Consider the following 20,204-nt stretch of genomic DNA (forward strand, 5'->3'; position numbering starts at 1 on the left):
GTACAAATATTTATTTGAGTGTTTGTTTTCAATTCTCTTGTGTAAATAGCTAGTAATAAAACTGCTTGGTCATGTGGTAATTCTGTTTAACTTTCTGAAGAACTGATAAATTGTTTTTCCACAGTGGTTGCACCATTTTACATTTGTACCAGAAAAGTATAAGAATTCAGATTTCTCCGCAGTCTTACCAACACTTGTTACTTCTGTTTTCTTTTTTTAAGATTTTATTTATTTATTTGACAGAGAGAAAAATCACAAGTAGACAGAGAGAGAGGGAAACAGGTTCCCTGCTGAGCCGAGAACCCAATGTGGGGCTCGATTCCAGGACCCTGAGATCATGACCTGAGCCAAAGGCAGCGAGAGGCTTCACCCACTGAGCCACCCAGGTGCCCCTACTTTCTGTTTTTTAAATTATCTTCATCCTAATGGGTGTGTAGTGCTATTTCATTACACGTTGGATTTGCATTTTCCTAATGACTAATGATGTTGACCATCTTTTCATATCATTATTGGCAATTTGTCTGTCTTCTTGTCTTTTTTGGAGAAATAGCTATTCACATCCCTTGATGCACACATGTTTTTAATGTCTCTAGAATCATATTTGACTTAATTTTTTAAAGTAAGGCACAGGGGCACCTGGGTGGCTCAGTGGGTTAAAGCCTCTGCCTTTGGCTCGGGTAGTGATCCCAGAGTCCTGGGATGGAGCCCTGCATCAGGCTCTCTGCTCAGCAGGGAGCCTGCTTCCTCCTCTCTCTCTGCCTGCCTCTCTGCCTACCTGTGATCTCTGTCTGTCAAATAAATAATAAAATCTTAAAAAAAAAATAAAAATAAAGTAAGGCACAAAGAGGGTGCCTGGCTAGATCAGTCAGTGAAGATGCTACCCCCGATCTGAGGCTTTTGAGTTCTAGCCCCAGTGTGGCTGTAGGGGTTACTTAAAAGATAAAATCTTTAAGATAAAATGAAATAAATAAGGCAAGCCCTGGGTGTGAGGGTGGGTGTCTTTATCATAATCACCTGTGACGAAGAAAGAATAACCAGCCCCTAAGAAGGAAGTAAGCCACTGAAGGTTTTATCAATAGAGAGGTTAAAAGGATTTAAGTTCCCTGGTTAGCTTTCTGTAAAAAGACCAACCCTAAAGTCCCTTATTGGCAACCCTGTCAGGACCGCTCTCACTTCTAACAGCTTTTTTTATATCCTTGCTTAATAAACTTTTATCACTTTACTCAAAAAAATAAAAATAAATAAATAAAACAAAATCCTTAAAATAAAACAAGGCATGAAGTTTAAGCCAAAGTGAGGTTTTTTGGTATATGGATATAGAATTGTTCCAATATTATTGGTTGAAAAAATTATCCTTCCTCCATTGCACCAATGTCAAAAATCAAATCTCCATATTTCATTGGTCTGCATATCTAAACATTCACCAATAGCACATTGTCTCAATTACTTTAGCTTTAAAATGTGTTGTGTAATTACCTCTGTTTCATTCCTCCTTTGCAAGATTGTGTTAGCTATTTGCCTTTTCTTATCAAATTCATTGATTTTACTATTTTTTTTAAGATTGTATTTTTAAGTAATCTCTACACCCATTGAGGGACTGAAACTCACAACCCCAAGATCAACAGTCACATGCTCAACAAACTGAGCCAGCCAGGCACCCCTTCATATCAGTTTTAGAGTCATTTTATCTATGTCTATAAAAAATCCTTGTTCTCAAGATTTTATTTTAATTATTTTCAATTAGCAATAATTGCGCCTCGGATAAACCTCATTGGCTACGATACTGCCACTGCAGAGGACTTATTTTAATTATTTTAATTTATTTTTTTATTAAATTATGTTAGTCACACGACAGTTAAGATTTTATTTTTAAAATGTGTAAACCTGATGAATCACAGACCTGTACCCCTGGGGCAAATAATACATTACATGTTAATAAAAATAATTAAATAATAATAATAATAATAATAATAAATGACGATTTTATTTTTAAGTATTCTCTACTCCCAATATGGGGCTCAAACTCACTGCCACAAGATCTAGAGTCACATGCTCTACTGACTGAGCCAGCCAGCCAGGGGTCCCTATGCTTATAAACAATCTTTTCTTTCTTTTTTTGTTTTTTTTAAGATTTTATTTATTTATTTGACAGCGAGAGATCACCAGCAGGAACCGAGGCAGGCATAGAGAGAGGGAGAATCAGGATCCCTGCTGAGCAGAGAGCCCAGTAAGGGGCTAAATCCCAGGACCCTGAGATCATGACCTGAGCCAAAGGAAGAGGCTTAACCCACTGAGCCACCCAGGTGCCCCATCTATAAACAATCTTGATGGGATTTTTGTTGTATTGAGTTTAATGAACTTAGGGAGAATTAACATCTTTACTATGTTAAGTGTGCCAATTCATGAACATGGTATGTTTCTCCATTTCTTTTTAAAATTTTTTATTTTTTTTTAAAAGATTATTTATTTATTTATTTGACAGACAGAGATCACAAGTGGGCAGAGAGGCAGGCAGGCTCCCTGCTTAGCAGAGATCCAGATGTGGGGCTTGATTCCAGGACCCTGGGATCATGACCTGAGCAGAAGGCAGAGGCTTTAACCTACTGAGCCACCCTGGCGCCCCTCTCCATTTCTTTTTTTAAAGATTTTATTTTTAAGTAATCTCTATATCCAGCATGAGGCTCGAACTCACAACCCCGAGATCAAGAGTCTTGCGCTCTGCCAGTTGAGTTAGTCAAGCACCCCTCTCCATTTATTTAGATTTTTCTTGATGACTTTCATCTGAGTGTCATAGTTTTCCTATGTGTATGTTATTAGGTTTATAATTAAGAATTTCATTTTTTAGTATCATAAGTGATACTAATTTTTTTAAAATTTTGGTTTCCACTTGTACGTTGTTAGCATATAAAAAGAAATATGTTTTGTTTTTGTGTGTTGGCCTCGTATCCTGTGACCTTGCTAAATTCACCTATTGGTTTAAGGAGTGTTTTCTGTGGAGACCTTGGGATTTCCTATGCAGACAATCACGTTATCTGATAATAGGAACAGTTTTATCTCTTTCTTTCCGATATCTGAGCCCTTTATTTCTTTTCCCTTGCTACCAAGATTAGATTATGAGCCATTTTTACTCACAATATTTCTGACACCAAATGTGTGAGTTTTTTCCACACCAGCAATTGCTCTGACCAACTGGGTATCCTACAATTTAATATATTTTTTTAAAAGGTTTTATTTATTTATTTATTTATTTATTTATTTAAGAGAGCTAGCACACACAAGGGGGGCAGCAGTTCACAGAGGGAAGGGGGAGGGAGAGGGAGAGAATCCCAAGCACATTCCCTCTGAGCACTGAACATAGAGCCAGATGTGGGCCTTGATCTCAGTACCCCAAGATCATGACCTGAGCCAAAACCTAGAGCCAGATGGCTAATTGACTAAGCCACCAGGTGCCTCTAACTCCATTCTGACACTAAGTACCCAGAGTTAGCACAGATTACACAGATTAAGGACTCCGTCCCACAAAATTCACCCTCCCCCTGACCCCAGATTCCAGTCCCAAGTCCAAGTGGTCACCTGCCCTTGTGATAAACCAGCTTGTCAGTTTGGATAATTTATGAGAATGGCTCACAAGATTCACGAAAACACTTTATTCACTATTGCCAAATTATTATTAAGGATACAACTCGGGGGTGCCTGGGTGGCTTAGCTCATTGGGCATCTGCCTTTGTCTCAGGCCTTGATCCCAGAGTCCTGAGATTGTGGAGCCCCATGTCAGACTCCCTGCTCAGCGGGGAGTCTGCTTCTCCCTCTGCCCCTCAACCTGTTCTCATCTTTGCTCTCACTCGCTGCCTCTCAAATAAATAAATAAAATATTTTAAAAACAAAACAACAACAAAGGATACAACTCAGAAACAGCCAACAGAAGAGATGCCTGAGGCAAGGTCTGGTGGAAGGTTCTCAGAGCTTCGATGCCTTCTCTGGCATGCCACCTTCCTGGCACCTCAATGTTTTCAGCAACCTAGAAGCTGAACTCTGAACTCTGTCATTTTGGAGGTTAATGGGGGTTACATCATGTAGGCATGGTTGATTAGATCATTGGCAGTTGGTGATTGACTTAACCCTTAGCCCCTTTCCCTTACCCAAAGGTTGGGGGGTGAGGATGGGGGTAGGGCTAAAAGTTCCAATCCCCTAATCATTCCTTTGTCTTTCTTGAACAGCACCCATCCTGAAGCTAACGAGGGGCATGCTAAGAATCACCTCATTAGAGGGGCTCCTGGGTGGCTTAGTTGGTTAAGCATCTGACTTTGATCTCAGATCTGATCTTGATCTCAGGGTTGTGAATTCAAGCCCCACACTGGGCTCCATGTTAGGTGTGGAACTTATTTATTTATTTATTTACTTTAAAAGATCTTATTTGCTTATTTGACAGAGAGAGAGTGTGTGGGGGGGGCACAAACAGGTGGAGCAGCAGAGGGAGAAGGAGAAGCAGGCTCCCCACTGAGCAGAGAGCCCCATGTGGGGTAGGGCTTGATCCCAGGATCCTGGGATCATGACCTGAGCTGAAGGCAGTTTCCTAATGACTGAGCCACCCAGGCATCCCTATGTGGAGCCTATTTAAAAAAAAAAAAAAAAAGCCTCCTTAGAACAAAAGATACTCTCATTTCTCCCACCAGGAAATTTCCTGAGATTTAGGAGCTCTGTGATTTAGGAACTCTATCTCTGAATGGGGGTCAAAGACCAAATACGTATTTCTTACTGTATCACAGGTTACAGAACAGCTCTGACTTCCATCCTGGGGCTCCCTCTGGTGTTCTCACTTGCTTACTCTAGTGAAAGCCAGTTGCCATATTACAAGCTGCCCTGTGGAAAGGTCCACAAGGCAAAGAGCTATGGTACGTCGCTTCACTGGTACAGCCAGTGAAGAACTGAGACCCTCAGAACAACAGCCTGCATACAGCCACTTGCGAGAGGTCGGAAGCAGACTCTTCAGCCGCAGTCAAGTCCTGGGTGAGTCTTCAAGTCTTTCTGTCCCAAGAGAAGCAGAGGCCTGAGGGGGTGGGTGGGTGGGGTGGGCAGGGCACAGGTGGGCACGGCTGAGAAATGGTGATGTCAGAGGCGGGCCCCCAGGAAGGAGCTAAAGCCTTCACCAGCAGGGAGGGGTGGCCTTCAAACTCAGCAAGGCAAGAAGGCTGGGACTGGGTCCTAGACTGTCGTGCCCCATGGTGAGTGGTCAGCATCACTGGCTGGGCTAAAGGACCGGCGTGGTGCTGTTGGAGGATCAGGTGGTTCCAGTGAGGCTTCAGGGGCAGAACAGTCCTGTGGCCCTGGAGGGACAGGGAGGGATTCACTAACACTGGGAAATCAGGGAGCCAGGTGTGGCTGGCCAATCCACAGGCCCTGATGGCCGTCAGGGCGGAATTCACGGGCAGAGGTGGACAAAGGTGCCCAGGACCTGCAGGGCCAAGGGACTGGCAGCATCCTGGGCCAATAGCTTGGAGTAGGACCTATAGAACTAGCATAAACTCTGACATCTAGGCCCCGGGGAGGAGGAGCCAGAAGTGGATAGGGAGAGTCAGGAGCAGTGGCTGAGATGGGAGCCATCGAACCTATGACTAACCTACTTTTCATGGGCAACTGAGCTGAATATCCTTCCCTTCCTTACCCTTACCCTTTCCTTTCTTTTTCTTCTTTCCTTCCTCCCTCCCTCTTTCTTTCTTTCTTTCTTTCTTTTTCTTCCTTCCTTTCTTTCAAGATTTCATTTTAATTAATTTTTCTACCCAACATGGGTCTTGACTTTACAACCCTGAGATCAAGAATCACATATTCTACTAACTAAGCCAGCCAGGTGCCCCATGAATTTTCCATTTTTATTTAACAATTATTTATTTAGGACTTTTTTTTTTTAAGATTTTATTTATTTATTTGAAAGAGAGACAGTGAGAGAGAGAGCATGAACGAGGAGAAGGTCAGAGGGAGAAGCAGACTCTCCATGCAGCTGGGAGCCCGATGTGGGACTCGATCCCGGGACTCCAGGATCATGACCTGAGCCGAAGGCAGTCGTCCAACCAACTGAGCCACCCAGGCGTCCCGATACTTAGGACTTTTTATGTATCAGTAAGCACTTTCTACTCATTTATACTCAGAGAGATTAAGTATGTTGGCCAAGGTTCCCCAAGACAGGGATCCAAATTCTGTCTGTTGTCCTCTGGAGTACTTGGCCTTGATCATCAGGAGAGAAAATAATGATCTTCCACATTGGAAATAGCTATTGTTTTCCGTGATTTTTGAAAGTAACTAAAGAGACATAAAAGTATCTGAGCAGCATAAAAGGGTATAAACAGAAATGGAAAATTAACCCGTGTTAAGAATAGAGATATAGGGACGTCTGGGTGGCTCAGTCACTAAGTATCTGCCTTTGGCTCAGGTCCTGATCCCAGGGTCCTGGAATCGAGCCCAGCAAGAAGCCTGCTTCTCCCTCTCCCACTCCCCCTGCTTGTGTTCCCTCTCTCGATGTGTCTCTCTCTGTCAAATAAATAAATAAAATCTAAAAAAAAAAAAAAAATAGAGATATAGACAGAGTCTACATCTAGTATTTTTTAAAGATTTTATATATTTATTTTATTTTATATTTATTTTAGAGAGAGAGTGTGAGTTGGGGAAGAGGCAGAGGGAAAAGGAGAAAGAGAATCTCAAGCAGACTCTCCGCTGAATGTAGAGCCTGTTGGAGGGCTCGATCTCACAGCCCTGAGATCATGGCCTGAGCTGAAACCAAGAGTGGGATGCTTAACCAACGGAGCCACCCAGGTGCCCCTACATCTAGTTTTTAATGCTACAGATCATAACCAGCTCTTTGGAGATTAAATCAGCAAATCATAATGCTGAGAGCCAGGCCCACTGTGTCATAAAGCCCAGGAAGTAGGGGAAAAAGAGGGTTTGGACCAGGAGAAGAAAGAGTTGACAGGGGTTCTGAGTAGCTTGTGGGGCTCCAGAATGGAAGGCAGTGATGGGCATATGCCGGGCTCTGAGGGGCCCCACAGGAAGAGGCATTGGCACTTCTGAATATTCCAGTCCATCTGCTGGGCCCTTAGGAGTGGAGCCTCTCCTTTGGCCATGGGTACAACTGGGTCCTGAGCTGGCAGGAAGCAGAGGACACCCAGCCCAGGGGGATCTGCCCGCCTCTCCTCCCTGCTCCCGGCCTACTGCCTGGGTCTGGGGTTGGCAGGGGACAACTTGCTCGTCTGGATCCCCACCCAGCTTCCCTTAATGAGCCCCAGAGGAGCTCCAGCTGTCAATCACCCTGCTCCCAGCTGGACTTTGTATTAGGACAAGCATATGGACCAAGATGCCAGGGACAGCAGCAGCAGGTCTGGCCGGGAGGGCGGTGACTCTGGGGATGAGGATCCTGGGCTCTAATGAGAGCTAGGGCCCTGGGAAATCAGAATTTTTTTTTTTGCCCTGACACTTCCAAGATGGCCAAGCCTTCTTTTCTCCTTGGGGTCCCTACGGAGTGTGAGGTTTCTGGGGGGAGATCACCCAGCTTGCTGCTGAAGGAGGTAGTGTTCTCACGGGATGAGCAGAGAGAACCTAAAGGAGGCATGAAGCTGCAGACGGAGAGGCTGGGGGAAAGCCAGAACAGAGCAGGGTCTCAGGAGCCACCCAGAGACCTCACCGCCTGCCCTCTGTCAGCCCTTCTCAAGGAAACTGCTACCACAGGTCTGGAGTGCCTTGTTTGAGTGCTCTTGGTTTCAGGAAGGGAATTAAGTTCTGCAATCCGTTCAAGGAGGGAGACGTGAATATTTGTAGAGCCTTTTTAGAAGCTGTGGGCCACAGTCCATGTTTGGACCCCCCAAATTCATGTCCCTATCCCATGCAAAATACATTTGCTCTTTCCTGAGGTCCCCCAGAGTCTCCTTCCATCACTGCTCAAAGTCCAGAATGTCCTCACCAAAGTTAGGTCCAGGTGCGGATGAGGCTTGTCAAGTGTAGTTCACCTAGAGCAGAACAAATTCATAGAGCAAAACTGCTCTGTGAATTTGTGAAATGAAAGAGAAAAGACATTTACCCACCCCCACCCCCACAAGCACAGGTAGACAGATGGGAAAACTGCTATAGACATCCCTGTTCAAACTCCCCCCCCCCCAAAAAAAAAAGAGAGAGAGAGAAAGGGAAAAAGAAAATCATTGGTCCACAGAAATCCTAAAATCCAGCTTGCTTGACATGCAAGTTTCTTGATTAGGTTTCAAGGCCTGGCAATAATTCTGCATGACTTTTGGCTTTGCCTTCTGGGCTCCTGGTTCTGCCTCTGAGCCCATCCTCTTATCTAGGAGAGGTAATACATATTTGCACCTGAATAGTTTTCTCAGCCTGCTTCCCCCAGTAGAATTTTAGAGATCTGATAGCCTTTCTTAATTCTGTACATCTCTCTTTTTCAGTTCGAGCTGGTAGTGTTTCTCCTTATATAGTTTCCTCAAGAACTTTGTGGGTCTTCAGAGAATCTTACTCAGATTCACTCTATCCACCAAAGTTAGTCCCACAGGTCTCTAAGATAAGGGCTTCTCTACCTTGGGCTCCTGCTGGGGGCAGCGCTCTTAAACTTTCTAGAACCCATGGTTTGGTTAGAGAGGATCTATGAGGGACATCCTTAATCTACTGAAAGGTCTTTTCATGTGACTGAAAACTACTCCGATTGCTTGATTTTTCCAAGGTCTTAACAAACCGTAGTATTATCATACACTTGCCTTTAATGACCAGGCTGTGTTTCTTTGTTTGTTTCCACAGTGCTCAGAAATAATTTCTTTTTTTTAAACCATTATTTATTGATTTATATTATATATATATATATATTTTTTAATTTAACATATAATGAATTATTTGTTTCAGGGGTACAAGTCTATGAGTCATCAGCCTTACATATTTCACAGCACTCACCATAGCACATACCCTCCCCAGCGTCCATCACCCAGCCACCCCATCCCTCCCACCCCTCCTCCCTTCCAGCAACCCTCAGTTTGTTCCTGACATTTAGAGTCTCTTATAGTTTGTCTCCCACTCTGCTTTTGTCATTTCATTTTCCCTCTCTTCCCCTATGATTCTCTGTCTTTTTTCTCAAATTCCTCATATCAGTGAGATCATATGATACTTGTCTTTCTCTGACTTATTTCACTTAGCATAATATCCTCTAGTTCCATCCATGTCATTGCAAATGGCAAGATTTGGGGGTTTTGATGGCTGCATAATATTCCATTGCATATATACACCACATCTTCTTTTTTTTTTTTTTAAGATTTTTTATTTATTTATTTGACAGAGATCACAAGTAGGCAGAGAGGCAGGCAGAGAGAGAGAGAGGAGGAAGCAGGCTCCCTGCTGAGCAGAGAGCGTGATGCGGGACTCGATCCCAGGACCCTGAGATCATGACCTGAGCTGAAGGCAGTGGCTTAACCCACTGAGCCACCCAGGCGCCCAACACCACATCTTCTTTATCCATTTATCTGTTGATGGACATCTAGGCTGTTTCCATAGTTTGGCTATTGGGGACATTGCTGCTATAAACATTGAGTGCACGTGTCCCTTCGGATCACTACATTTGTATCTTTAGAGTAAATACCCAGTAGTATGATTGCTGGGTCATAAGGTAGCTCTATTTTCAACTTTTTGAGGAACCTCCATACTGTTTTCCAGAGTGGCTGCACCAGCTTGCCTTCCCACCAATAGTGTAGGATGGTTCCCCTTTCTCCACATCTTTGCCAACATCTGTCATTTCCTGATTGGTTATTAGCCATTCTGACTGGTGTGAGGTGGTATCTCACTGTGGTTTGACTTGTATTTCCCTGATGTCAAGTGATGTTGAGCACTTTCCATCTGCCTGTTGGCCGTTTGGATGTCTTCTTCACAGAAATGTCTGTTCGAGTCTTTTGCCCATTTCTTGGTTGGATTATTTGTTCTTTAGGCATTGAGTTTGAGAGTTCTTTATAGATTTTGGATACTAGCCCTTTATCTGATATGTCATTTGCAAATATCTTTTCCCATTCTGTCGATTGTCTTTTGGTTTTGTTGACTGTTTCCTTTGCTGTACAAAAGCTTTTGATCTTGATGAAATCCCAATAGTTCATGTTTGCCCTGGCTTCCCTTGCCTTTGGCGATGTTTCTAGGAAGAAGTTGCTGCAGCTGAGGTCAAAGAGGTTGCTGCCTGTGTTCTCCTCAAGGATTTTGTTGGATTCCTGTCTTACATTGAGATATTTTCATCATTTTCAGTCTATTTTTGTGTGTGGTATAAGGAAATGGTTCAGTTTCATTCTTCTACATGTGGCTATCCAATTTTCCCAACACCATTTGTTGAAGACACTGTCTTTATTCCACTGGACATCTTTTCCTGCTTTCAGAAGTCATTTCTTCACATTAGCATGGTTTGCCATCTACAGAGACTTGAAACTTTCAAAACCATCAACTCCTGGCTCCTTTGTTTTTAACAGTCTTTCCTTCAATTGATCTCTCTCCTCTTGGGTTTTACTGTAAGCAGCAAGAAACTAGGAGGCACTGTCAATGCTTTGCTTAGAAATTCTCCTTGTCTAGACCTCCAAGTTCATCAGGTACATATTTTGCCTTCCCTGTAGTTGCAGAAGATAGTGTCTTGAGGCTTTCTGTCATTATGTAACAACTCTATCTCACTTCCTCTAGTTTCTTCTTCTTTTTTTTAAAGATTTTATTTATTCATCTGAAAGAAAGAGAGAGAGCATGATTGGGGTGAAGGGCAGAGGGAAAGGGACAAGCAGACTCCCTGCTGATCACAGAGCTCAAGTCAGCAGTCAGTGTGGGGCTCGATCCCAGGACCCCAAGACTATGACCTAAGCTGAAGTAAGACACTTTTAAAAAACAATTTTTATTTATTTATTTGATGAGAGATACAGCAAAAGAGGGAACACAAGCAGGGGGAGTAGAAGAGGGAGAAGCAGGCTTTCTGCCAAGCAGGGCTTGATCTCAGGAACCTGGGGTCATGACCTTAGCATATGGCAGATGCTTAACAACTGAGCCACCCAGGTGCCCCACTTCCTCCAGTTTCTAATAATATTTACCTCTTTTCCTTTTGAAACTTCACTGGTAGTCTCTTCAAAGTCCAGATTTCTCCTAACAGCCTGCTCAAAGCAAGTTAGGCTTTTTCTAATGTGCTCCTCAAAACCTTTCCAGACTTTGCTCACCACTATGATTCCAAAGCCTCTCCCATATCTTTAAGTATTAATTATGGCCCCCCCATTTCCAGGTACCCAGAATCTGTATGAGTTATTTATTGCTGCATAACAAATTACTCAAAACATAGTGGCTTAAAACAAGATTTATTACTTTCCGTTTTGGTGGGTCAGGAACTCAGGCATAGTTTTGTTGATCCCCTGGCTCAGGGCCTATTGCATGGGGCTATGGTCTCATCTGAAGGCTTGACAAAGGAAAGATCCACTTCCAAGTTTATTCAAGTAACTGTCAGTGGGATTCAGTTCCTCATTGGTTGTTGGACTGAGGACCTCGGTTCATCTCCAGCTGTTGGCTGGCAGTCACCCCAAGTTCCTTGTCACATGGGTCTCTCCATAGGACAACTCACAACATAACACCTCACATCATCAGAGCAGGCCAACAGATGGGCAAGAGAGAGAGTGAATTTGAGCAAGACAGAAGTTACATTCTTTTGTAACCTAAGCTGGAAAGTGACATTCTATCCCTTTTGTTGTATTCTATTTGTTTTTTGTTTTGTTTTGTTAAGAGGGGAGGGGGAGAGAGAGAGAGAGAATCCCATGCCCAGCATGGAGCCTGAGCCCTGTCTCAATCTCTCAACCCTGAGATTATGACCTGAGCCAAAATCAAGAGTCGGATGCTTAACCAACTGAGCCACCAGGTGCCCCACTGCAGTCAAATTGTTAGAATCAAGTGATGGGTTTAGCCCATGGTCAGTGGGAGGTTAACACACAGGACATGAATACCAGGAGATGGGGATCATTGGGAGCCATGTCAGAAACTGCCAACCCACATTCTTGAAATTCTCTTCTGTGGATTTGTTAAGCACCATACCTGCTAAGTTCTCCATGTTTCAGCCTTCAGAGATGTTGCTGGACCTCAGCAAAACTTCTCTCTGACTGGGCTTAATCTCATTTCTACTGGTGACTCTGGGATTCACTCCATTAGAAGTATTTAAGGGGTAGCAATCTGGCTACCCCTTAAATGATGAGGCAAGACTTATGAAAAGATACAAGAATAATATAGTGAATAGCCATATACTCATTGCCCAGCTTAAGAAATAAAACAGTATTAAAAAAAAGAAGAAGAAGAAGAAGAAAGGGGCACTTGGGTGGCTCAGTCATTAAGCATCTGCCTTCAGCTCAGGTTATGATCCCAGGGTCCTGGGTTTGAGCCCCACATCAGGATCCCTGCTTAGCGGGGAGTCTGCTTCTCCCTCTCCCACTGCCCCTGCTTATGTTCCCTCTCTCGCTGTCTCTCTCTCTCTCTTTGTCAAATAAATAAATAAAATATAAAAAAAGAAAGAAAACAATTGAGTTGAAGCCCCTGGGTCCACCTTAGGCCCACTTATATCCCTATTCTACTCTTTAGAGGCAACTGCTGTTCTGGGTTTGGTGTTGATTGCTATTATGCATTTCTTCAACGTATGTATATATGATATATAAAAATAAAAATCCTTAAGTGGTATCCACTTCCTAAGTCATATTTACTATTATTTTCCATGTTTCAATCACTATGCAAACTTAATCATGTTATATGTATTTTTCGGCAACTTGCTTTTTTGGCTCACAATATGTTTGAGAAATTTATCCATATTAATACACAAGGCTCTGGTTGATTCCTTTCCATTGCTGCATGGTATTCCATTGCGTAAGTGAACCACGATGTATGCTTTGAAAGAACAGTTAGCCTGTTTCCAATGAGTTCTCTCATAAACAATGCATGATGAATATTCTTTTTTTTTTTTAATTTTTTATTTTTGATAAACATATATTTTTATCCCCAGGGGTACAGGTCTGTGAATCACCAGGTTTACACACTTCACAGCACTCACCAAATCACATACCCTCCCCAATGTCCATAATCCCACCCCCTTCTCCCAAACCCCCTGCCCCCGGCAACCCTCAGTTTGTTTTGTGAGATTAAGAGTCACTTATGGTTTGTCTCCCTCCCAATCCCATCTTGTTTCATTTATTCTTTGCATGATGAATATTCTTGTATGTGACTATCCGGACATCTGTGGCAGAGTTTCTCTAGAATATGTACCAGGAATAGAATGAAGAAAATGTGCGTCTTCAATTTTTCTGGATAATAACAACTAGCTCCTCAAAGTGGTTTGTCCCAGTGTATGTTCCAACCAACCATGCGTAAGGGTTTAATCTGCTCATGCCCTCAATGTTTGAGGTGTTGGGCATTGAAGTGTTTGCCATTCTGTGAAATGGCTTGTGATGTGAAATGAAATCTCATTCTGTTGCCAGAATGCATCATGAACTAGAGAGGCTTAAAGGACCTCCCACAAAAACCATTATATGTGTTGTTTTGCCGAGTTTGCCAGAAATAAGAGTAATCTTCAAAGGGGAAGAGTCCTTTGAGGTAGAGTTGCTTGGACAGTAAATGCTTACAGAATCCTGATGTTGGGAGATTGAGTCTTGGGCCAGCAGCAAAGGGTGGGGTTAGGGAGCTAAGCCTGAAACTCTGGTGGGGAGAGGTGCAAAGGGGACTGAGGTGGCCCCAAGCAACTGGCTCTGCAGCAGCCAGCAGAAAGAAATGCAAATCTATTTGGAAGAAACCATACCCAATGTAAAGTCTTGGGATTTTCCCAGATTAAGATAAACCAAACACGAGCTAATGATCTGTTATCACCATAGAAACACAAAAATGAGGGCGCCTGGGTGGCTCAGTTGGTTGGACGACTGCCTTCAGCTCAGGTCATGATCCTGGAGTCCCGCAATCAAGTCCCACATCGGGCTCCCAGCTCCATGGGGAGTCTGCTTCTCCCTCTGACCTCCTTGCTCATGTTCTCTCTCACTGTCTCTCTCTCAAATAAATAAATAAAATCTTTAAAGAAAAAAAAAAAGAAACACAACAATGAGAAAGTGACAAGGGTTGGTCAATAACAAAACAGTTTTTCAAGTAAACTAAGTAGAATGTTTAGAAATTAAAAATACAATTGTTGAAACAAAATATCAACAGACAGACCAAGCTCTCTCATGAACAGAGACATAAAAATCCTTAACAAATATTAGCAAATAGAATTTAGCAATATATAAAATTATATCCCATGAGCAAGTGGAGTTGCAGGGATGCAAGGCTGGTTCAATATTCAAAAATCAAACACTGGTATCCACCATATCCACAGACTAAAGAAGAAGCATCATGTGGGCATATCAATTGAGGCAGGAAATGTATTTAACAAAATTTAATACCTGTTCAGAAAACTAGAATAAGGAGATGAATCTCCAGAGAACTATGCTAGTGAAAAAACATTGATTCAAAAAGATTACATGCTGGGACCCCTGGGTGGCTCAGTTGGTTGGACGACTGCCTTTGGCTCAGGTCATGATCCTGGAGTCCCAGGATCGAGTCCCACATCGGGCTCCCAGCTCCATGGGGAGTCTACTTCTCTCTCTGACCTTCTCCTCGCTCATGCTCTCTCTCACTGTCTCTCTCTCAAATAAATAAATAACATTTAAAAAAAAAGATTACATGCTGTGTGATATCATTTATATAATCTTAAAATGACACAGTTATAGACATGGGGGACAGTGATTAGGGATTAGTGATTGCCAGGGGCTAAGGAGGGGGTAGAGGTGAGAGGGGAGTGGCTAGGAGTTTAATAGGGCCACCAAGGGATCCTTTTGTGTTGGAAATGTTCTATATCTTGACTGTATGGATGCTGATATCCTGGTTATGATACTGAAATCCAGGTGTTTTATTTATTTTTTATTAGTTTTTTAAGATTTTATTTATTTATTTGACAGACAGGGATCACAAGTAGGCAGAGGCAGGCAGAGAGAGAGAGGAGGAAGCAGGCTCCCCACTTGAGCAGAGTGCCTGATGAAGGGCTCGATCCCAGGACCCTGAGATTGTGACCTGAGCCGAAGGCAGAGGCTTTTTTTTTTTTTTTTTTTTAAGATTTTTATTTATTCATTTGATAGAGATCACAAGTAGGCAGAAAGGCAGGCAGAGAGAGAGAGAGAGGAAGGGAAGCAGGCTCCCTGCTGAGCAGAGAGCTCGATGTGGGGCTCCATCCCAGACCCCGAGATCATGACCTGAGCCGAAGGCAGAGGCTTAACCCACTGAGCCACCCAGGCACCCCCAGGTTTTTTTTTTTTTAATTGAAGTATAATTGATACACAGTGTTACATTAGTTTCAAGTGTACAACATAATAACCGAACAACTCCAGAGAAGTTTATACCTTATGCAACGTTCACCACACGTGTGACTACCGTCTGACACCATGCAATGCTATGACAACACCAATGACTACATTCTCTGTTCTCCACCTTTCATCCTCATGACTTAATTCATTCCATAACTGGAAGCCTGTACCCTTGACATCCCTTCACCCATTTTGCCCATCCCCCATCCCTTTCCCCTCTGGCAACCAGCAGTTTGTTCTCTTATTAATGGTCATGTTTCAGGAGGTGCCTGGATGGCTCAGTGGGTTAAAGCCTCTGCCTTCAGCTCAGGTCTTGACCCCAGGGTCCTGGGATCAAGCCCTTCATCGGGCTCTCTGCTCCGCGCCTGCTCCCCGCACCCCACTGCCTGCCTCACTGCCTACTTGTGGTCTCTGTCTGTCAAGTAAATAAATAAAGTCTTTTTTTAAAAAACGGTCAGGTTTCTGGGGGGCCTGGGGTGGCTCAGTTAGTTAGGCATCCTACTCTTGATTTTGGCTGAAGTCATGATCTCAGGGTTGTGAGATGAAGCCTCGTATAGGTGCTGTGCTGGGAGTGGAACCTGCTTAAGATTTTCTCTTTCCCTCTCCCTCTGCCCCGCCCCCTAAAAAAAAAAGGTTGTTTCTGGATTTGTTTGTTCACTTTTGTTTGTTTCAGATTCCACATATAAGTGAAATCATGGTATTTTTCTTTGACTTATTTCACTTAGCATAATTACCCTCTAGGTACATTCATGCTATTGATACTATACTGTAGTTTTGCAAGACATTATCATTGGGGGAACTGGGTAAAGAGAACATGGGACCATTTTTTAAAGCTGCATAGGAATCTGCAATTGTCTCAAAATAAAAAGTGAAAAGAAAAATAAACCTAACCCTTAACAAAAGGGTTAAACAGGTTACACAAAAATGAAGAGAAAAATGATCCAGAATGAAAAGAGAGAGAGACACAAGGAGGTGGAAAATACAAAGAGACAGTTACAAAGCAAGAAAGATGGAATGGGAAGGTCCCGCATTGGACCAGAACTCCAGGAGGAGAGACTAGAGAGTTAGGAAGGGAGGTATCTTTGAAGAATGGTTGAGAAAGTTCTGGCACTGAGAGCAGACCAGAGTCACAGCTTCAGGAAATAAGACAAAAAGAAGGCAACTCCTAGACACAGTGCAGGGAGACTGCAGAAATCCTAAGATAGAGCTTATCTAAGACGATCTTTTTAAAGACCACAGAAAATAGTTTGCCTACAAAGAAACTACAATTAGACAGGCAGTAGATTTCTCAAAGCAATTTTGGAACCCAGAAGAGGATCTAATATCTTTTCCTTAACAATATAAGTGATTGCCACTTTCTTTCCTTTTCTTTTTTTAAAATAGGTTTTTTTTTTGTTTTGTTTTTGTTTTACCTTTTTTTTTTTTAAGATTTTATTTATTTGACAGAGAGATCACAAGTAGGCAGAGAGGCCCATAGAGAGAGAGGGGGAAGCAGGCTCCCCACTGAGCAGAGAGTCCGATGCGGGGCTTGATCCCAGGACCCTGGGACCATGACCTCAGCCAAAGGCAGAGGCTTTAACCCACTGAGCCACCCAGGCATCCCCTAAAATAGGTTTTAATTTTAGAGCAGTTTGAGGTTCACAGCAAAGTCTAACAGAAAGTACAGAGTTTCCAGATACCCCCACACACCCCTGAGTGGTCCGTTTATTAAAAGTAATGAGTCTACATTGATTGACACATCATTATTACCCAAAGTTCATAGTGTACATTAGGGTGTCACTCTTTTTTTTTTTAAGATTTTATTTATTAATTTGACAGAGAGAGAGACAGTGAGAGAGGGAACACAAGCAGGGGGGAGTGGGAGAGGGAGAAGCAGGCTTCCCTCAGAGCAGGGAGCAAGAAGCGGGCCTCCACGATCCCAGGACCCTGGGATCATGATCTGAGCTGAAGGTAGATGCTTAATGACTGAGCCACCCAGGCGTCCCAGGGTTCACTCTTGATGGCGAACATTCTGTTTGTTTTGACAAATGTACAATGACATGTATCCACCATTGTAGTGTACAGAGTAGTTTCACTGCCCTAAAAATCTTCTGCTCCGCTGTTCATCTCTCCCTCCCCCAACCCCTAGCCACCACTGATTTCTTTGTTGTCTTCATAACTTGGCCTTTTTCAGAATGTCAGATAGCTGGAATCACACAGTATACATACAGCCTTTTCAGATTGGCTTCTTTCACTTAGGAATAAACGTTTCAGTTTCCCCTATGTCTTTTCATGGGTTGATAACTCATTTCGTTTTAGCGCTGAATAATATTCTACTGTCTGGACAGACCACGGTTTGTTTATCCATTCACTTACTGAAGGGTATCATTTTTGTTTCCCAGTTTGGACAATTATGAATAAAGCTGTTATGTACATCCTTGTCCAGGTTCTTGTGGGGACACAAGTTTTGAATTCATTTGGGTACATACCAAGGAATTCAATTGCTGGATTGATATCTTTTTGTAAGCAGCTTTATTGAAATGTAATTCACATGCCGTATGAGTCACCCATTTAAAGTACACAATTCATATAGTTATGGAGTTGTGCAACTATCAACACGATTTTAGAACATTTTTGTTCCCCCAAAAAGGAACCCCAATATCCAGCAGCTGTCACTCCCCATTCTCCCCTCTCCTCCCCCAGCCCCGAGTAATTACAAATCTGCTTCCTGTCTCTGTGGATTTTCCTCTTCTGATTATTTCATATAAATGGAATCATACTAGAATGTGGTCCTCGAGTCTGACTTCTTTCAGTTAGCCTGTTTTCGGGGTTTATCTGTGTTGCAGTAGCGATCAATACTTCACCCTTACTTTCTTTGCTTCTGCTTTCTTTTCTGCTGAATGACATTCCATTGTATGGATATACCACATTTTGTTTATCTGTTCAAAGTCTGATAAACATTTACATTGTTTCCACTTTTTGGCTGTTTCTAATAATGGTACTATGAACATTCACATACAAGTTTTCATATGGACATGTTTTATTTTCTCCTGAATATATATCTAGGAGTGGAATTGCTGGCCCGTATAACTCTATGTTGAAATTTTTAAAATTTATTTTTTATTTTATTTATTTATTTGATAGAGTGAGAGCACAGCAGGAGGGAGAGGGAGAAACAGGCTCCTCACTGAGCAAGGAACCTGATGCAGGACTTGATCTCGGGACCTTGGGATCATGACCTGAGCCAAAGGCAGATGCTTAACCAACTGAGTCACCCAGGTGTCCTGGTATTTCGTTTTTATTAATGGTATTTTATTTTATTTTATTTGTGTTTCTGGTTTCTAGTGAGAAACTTTTCATAGATTTGTGAGTTATTGAGGATTCCTGTTTATATATTTTGCAAATTTTCCTTTTGGATTTGACATCCCCTTCCAGTTATTGATGGTTAAGAAAGAGTTCCTTACAGAGTCTCCCTATAATAATCTTTTATTAGCATATGTGCTGTAAATATCTCCTTCCTTTCTGATATTCATCCAAAGATGCTATTGGGTCAAACGTTTTTTTAAAATTATTTATTTATTTATTTGATAGAGAGAGAGAGCGAGAGAGGGAACACAAGCAGGGGGAGTAGGAGAAGGAGAAGAAGGCTTCCCACAGAGCAGAGTGCCTGATGAGGGGCTCAATTCCAAGACCCTGGGATTATGATCTGAGCTGAAGGCAGATGATCAACAGCTGAGCCACCCAGGTACCCAAACATTTTTCTTTTTTAAGTCATCTTTGCGCCCAACCTGGGGCTCAAACTCACAACCCGAAAATCAAGAGTCACATGTTCTACTGACTGAGCCAACCAGGTGACCCAAGTCAGACATTTTTGGAATTACCTTTGGAGGTTATGGATTTTTTTTTAAGTTTTTATTTATTTATTTGAGAGAGAGAGAGCGAGTACCAGCACAAGCAGGGGAAGCAGCAAACAGAGGGAGAAGCAGTGTCCTGCTGAGCAAGGAACCAAAGGTGGGACTCAATCCCAGGACCTTGAGATCATGACCTGAACTGAAGGCAGGAGCTATCCCAGCTGAGCCACCCAGGCATCCCTAACATGCATTCCCCTGCTATCTAACATTACTTTATGTATTTGTCTCATTCTTTCTTTTTAAATTTTTTTTAAGTTTTTTTTTTTTTTAGTGATCTTTACACCGGACGTGGGGCTCGAACTCAGGACCCTGAAGTCAAGAGTCACATGCTTCTTCAAATGAGCCAGCCAGGAAACCCTGCTCATTCCTCCTCATTTGTTTTATTTTCTCTGACTCTCTGGCCAAGGTTTCCCCTACAGCTCCATACAATGCCTCTTAATAAGATTTTCCATAGGTTCACAAGCATCCTGTCCATTGTTTTCCCGGAGACCTCCATCCTACATTCCTCTGGCCTTTGTCCCTTAGCTCCGGTCTGAACTGGTTGGTTTCTAGGTGTGATGCACAGTAGCTTTCTGAGAAAGGACAGATTTCTTTGTGTGTTTATTTGCAGGTCAATTATTTTTTACTTTGAAAGTCTGAAAATGTCTTTATGTATATTTAATAGCTAGTGTGGCTAGGCCAAGATTTTGGGTTAAAAAGTACGGCCACTGAGAATTTTATTTTTCAATGTTATCATTTCTTTAAAATTAAATACCATCTTATTCTAGTTTAATAAACATAGTATCCTATCTCTCTGAGAGTATTACAATTTTTTTGAGGTTTTTCTCTTGTTCAGCCATCTTGAATGGAAAAATCTGCCCCTCCCCATTAAGATTAAATTTTAAATAAGCATATTCTGTTGCTATTTAGCTTCAGGTCACCACAGTGGACA

General features: G+C 42.5%; 1 pseudogene; it reads right to left on the reverse strand.

Annotated features, from left to right (window-relative positions):
* Positions 1-1,680: 1,680 nt before the first annotated feature.
* Positions 1,681-1,801, reverse strand: LOC123391814 (annotated as a pseudogene).
* Between the last annotated feature and the right edge of the window lie 18,403 nt (positions 1,802-20,204).

This window comes from Mustela putorius, unplaced genomic scaffold, assembly GCF_011764305.1.
Source record: "Mustela putorius furo isolate JIRA1106 unplaced genomic scaffold, ASM1176430v1.1 tig00000281_pilon_pilon_pilon, whole genome shotgun sequence".
In the NCBI taxonomy this organism is placed as follows: domain Eukaryota; kingdom Metazoa; phylum Chordata; class Mammalia; order Carnivora; family Mustelidae; genus Mustela; species Mustela putorius.